At 41.5% G+C, this 4,297-nt stretch overlaps 1 protein-coding gene across 1 annotated transcript in view; it reads right to left on the reverse strand.

Annotated features, from left to right (window-relative positions):
- LOC106529653 (semaphorin-5B) overlaps positions 1-4,257 on the reverse strand; it is a 30,457-nt gene extending 26,200 nt beyond the window's left edge. The window contains exon 1 of the mRNA XM_014025137.1: positions 4,066-4,257. The gene's annotated coding sequence lies outside the window, so the exon portion shown is untranslated. The remainder of the gene's footprint in view (positions 1-4,065) is intronic.
- Between the last annotated feature and the right edge of the window lie 40 nt (positions 4,258-4,297).

A 4,297-nucleotide genomic window follows, 5' to 3' on the forward strand; every position in this document is an offset into this window, starting at 1 on the left:
TATATATATATATATTGTTCTTCAGAGAGAACATCACCATCAGAAAGCCCTTAAAATAATTGTAAATTATGTCCAAATCCACTTTTTTTAATCTTTAAGAAGTATTATGCTCTCGTCTTTCAGAACTTTTCTTATTTACTCCATAAAATCTTTTGAAGAGAGCTTTCTTGTCTATAGAGGAAACTGAAGCGGAGAACATTTTCCTCTTTTTTTTCAGATACCAAAAGGACGGCCCTCCCACGGTGCGACTCACTTGGACACCCTCAGCCCGCTGCATTTTTATGAATGAGTTAATTTGAAGGAGTGGACGAACGGTCACGGTTGGGAGAGGTAGGACCCAAGAATGCAGACGGAGATGAGAAGCTCGAGTGAAAAGCACTAAAACTTTCATCTACAAAAAACAACAGCTTAGAAAAACAGCTTGAGGAGACAGCGAGACGAACCTGGACATGGAGTAAAAACATGCAATGCTAGACAGCAGATAGGGTGAAGAATGGAGAACTAAAAGGACTGGAGACACCTGCATAAAAATGACAACAGGGAACAGGTGTAAACTGGAGGCAGAGCCAGGGAGTGAAGGCTAACATCATTTGAAAAGYACTGGGMGCAGGGAACARCAAAGCACAAAGAACATAATAAWAAATTMATAAAACTACCAATTAAGCTTCTTTCCTCAGTTTGTTCAAAAGGTCTTCTGTTGTGATGTATGTAACAGGTCTCTCTTGTAAATAAGACAATAAATATCAAGAGATTCTCCTCTATAAATAAATGATAAATGAAAAAAACAGYTACTGTTGCAATCAGACTACAAAAGATGCAATACTTTTCAAAAAAAGACAGGAAATGAGACACCGGGTGCAAAGTGTGCCACAATAAAATCTAAGTCCTCTTCAGTGAAGAAGATGTATGACAGGGAAATTAATTACAAGTAATTATTTCTCCATTCAGAGGCCCTGTAATTTGTTCTTCTCTAGCGTGGAAAATAAAAGGTGGGGGTTCAGCATCTGACCCCTGTATATCAGCCTCTTGTTGAARCAACCCGAGTGTTTGGACTGAATCCAAATATCTTGAAATGAAACGGTGATTCAACTCGCGCCTCCATAAAAAAGCAGGGATTCTAAACTGCAGAGTCCTCCTTCAAATGAAAAGAGCRCAAAACAAAAGCAGATTCCCTAAATTCTCCAACAGACGGCAGCTCGGCTCCAAAAGCACGCAAGGCTTCAGCTATGATATTGGTCACTAATGAAGTCAGCTCATGGAGATTTGTTACTTGGAGCAAACAGACTCTGAGAAGGCACCCAAAGTCTCGCCATCAAAATATTCAGAGAGGACCATTTCCGAGGCTGTGTTCTCAGCTCCTTCCTAACGGGGTGGGGTGAATGGCCTCTCTRTGCAGCCTGCCAACTTTCTGCCAATGGCCGCTCTCTTTTACAAGTGAATGGACTGAGTTTAGCCACGGTTAAAAGGACACACTAACGTGCCATGGCTACTCCAACAATGGCCGCTCGGGTGGCGTGCCAAACCTAACGATGGCGGTTTGGCCCCGGCGAGAGGAGGTAGAGAGGAGGAATCCTAAAGAGGCGCACAGCTGCACTCATCAGCTCGTCCCTCCTCCCTCTGTTGCCTTCATCACCAACTTWGTTCCTTGGAATAGAAAGAAGGACCCTACACAGCTCCCCACTTTGAAGGAACCGTCTCAGTCAGACAGAAATGATCAATAAATTCAATCTTTTGGTATGAGTGAATTCYAAGATCATAAATGTTAACAGCAAAGTAAAACAAAGAACAAAACACTTTTGTTTGTGCCACWAGGTGAAGAGGAAATGTTTAACAGTTAGGGACAATAAAATTATTGAAGGGTAAAAAAATTAAATTCTCAAACAAACTCATGTCTTTTGGGTTTTAAACCCCTGAAAACTAAAGATCTTGAGTAATCTGTTAGCACTCAGACTCAGTGTTGGAAAWGACTCTCAGCTACTAACATGACAGGTTTGACCTAAATATGTGTAAAACTGAGGTATAGCCAAGGTTGAATAACTGTGGCGGCCATCTTGAATCAGGTTTGACTTMAAAACRTAATCACCCAATGATTAYTTCCTGTGAGTTTCATTAATCTTCTATTAATCTCACGAGTGATGGTAGGATGGAGCGGGAGATGGAGCTAACAGATTGGGGCATCTTCCTCAGTAATGGGTGTTGTTTTAGTCAGTCATGATGAGGAAAGAGTTGAGTTTTGAGGCAAAGCTGTGGATTTACTGGTCTATTTACGTTCTAACCCTCACCTGTGGTYATGAGGAGTGGACCATGACTGAATAAATGAGAACCTGGACACAAGCGGCTGAAATGAGCTTCTTTAGTAGAGTGGCCGGGCTCAGACCTAGAGATAGGGTGAGGATCCGGATCATCCGGGAAGAGCTCAGAGTAGAGCTGCTRCTCCTCCACAYTGAAAKGAATCAGTTGAGGTGGTTCATCTGATTAAGATGCCTCCTGGACGCTTCCYTTTAGAGGTGTTCTGGGCTCTTCCCACTGGTAGRAGGCCCCAGGGAAGACCCAGAACTTGCTGGAGGGATTGTGTTTCCTCTCTGGCCTTGGAACACCTCAGGGTTCCCCAGGACGAGCTGGAAAGTGGAAAGTGTCGCTGGGGAGAGGAAAGTCTGGGTTCCTCTCCTGGAGCTGCTGCCTCCACAACCCAACTACTGATATTTGACAGAGGAAAGAGATGGAGTTTCATTAAAACCCCCACTGATATGACCTCTCTGTTTAACATAAACAATGAGGGATATCAAAAAAAGATCAGGATCAAATAAACTCTGAAAGGGTAAGTTTTATTAGTTTTAGTTAAATATTTAACTCATTTTGGATCGAGGTCTAGGGTTAAGCTTCAGAAAATCTAAATTAAAGCAGCTTTTTATTTAGTTCCAGTCAAATGAACGAATCCAACACTTATGAGACCACAATAATATATTTCTCTTTGGCAAGAACAACAACCTAGAGAATAAACACTGTGTGCACTTCTAAAGCCACACACAGCTCATGCACCTGTTAATTACATTACCAGGAGCAGACGGCAAAACTGACCCACATTTTTCTAATTCTTAGACTAAGAGTGGGAAACAAAAACCCTTCAGGACCGTTTGAACTGAGACACAGTAACCTGTGAAAAAAAAAACAGCTCACATGATCAGGTCACATGATGACAACAGATTTAATACTGGGACAAATGAGCCAATCGAGAGGAGCAAGAGAAATGAAATACTGGAAGTGCAGGATTGTTCTCCTATGCATGTTTATTCCAGGAAAAAACAATATACAAAGAAAAAAATAAATAAATCAAGGGGTTGCGGTGCTACAGATTTTGCAACTTGTAAAGTAAAATTTACCAGTATGAAAACACACCCAAGGTATWACAAATAATAAGCCTGCTTTCAGTAGTTACTAATTAAATGTCAATAACTAATCTATGACTGTGTAACAATAATATTGCTGATCTGGAAAATGATCTTATTCTATGTTTTATTTCAATCACCAAAACAGAAAATGGTGATTTTGATTGCCAGATAATGAAAACTGTTCAAAGAATCCTTTATTTCACAAATACGTCATATCAACAAGAAACAGTCTTTTCATTTTAGGGTGACAAAGGGATTTTATTATTATTCCATRTTTTCTGGTGAAGAAATGTCCCAGCTATCAAGAAACCTGCAACACGTGGCTGTTGCCAGATCCACTTCTTTGTCTCTCAATCACCCCAAGAATAGGCGAAAATAAACATCCACACACCTCACCTGTGGTGTTAATAAACAGTTAACCACTCAAGATGTTTTCTGTTAGTGAGAGAGAATTGCAGGGTAAGGATGAGGGTGAATGAGGAGGAAGATGAGGTGAAGGGTCAGATTCTGGGTCACAATATAAGTCGTCAGAAAGAAATCAGACAAACTGGCAGAAGAGAAGTTAGACACAAAAGCAGAACGGACCCCACAAACCACTGACAAAGCGAACCCCTGCACAGACCACGTGCATACATCCATACTGAATATCAAATAACAACAACAAATAATCACTTACTTGCTCATCATCACCGCCGAGCAACGTCAGTGTTAAAGCGAGCGGCACAGATCCAGATGCTTCACATGGTGGGAGAGGAAGAGAGAGGCATGAAAACCATGAGAGGAAAAACTTGCTGCACATCGACACACATTGTAGCTGAGCAGAGAGTGAGCAGGGAGGTGGAGGGAGGTGTGTGTGTGTGTGTGTGTGTGTGTGTGTGTGTGTGTGTGTGTGTGTGTGTGTGTGTGTG

The sequence above is a fragment of the Austrofundulus limnaeus genome, unplaced genomic scaffold (genome assembly GCF_001266775.1).
Source record: "Austrofundulus limnaeus strain Quisiro unplaced genomic scaffold, Austrofundulus_limnaeus-1.0 Scaffold457, whole genome shotgun sequence".
Classification (NCBI taxonomy): Eukaryota; Metazoa; Chordata; class Actinopteri; order Cyprinodontiformes; family Rivulidae; genus Austrofundulus; species Austrofundulus limnaeus.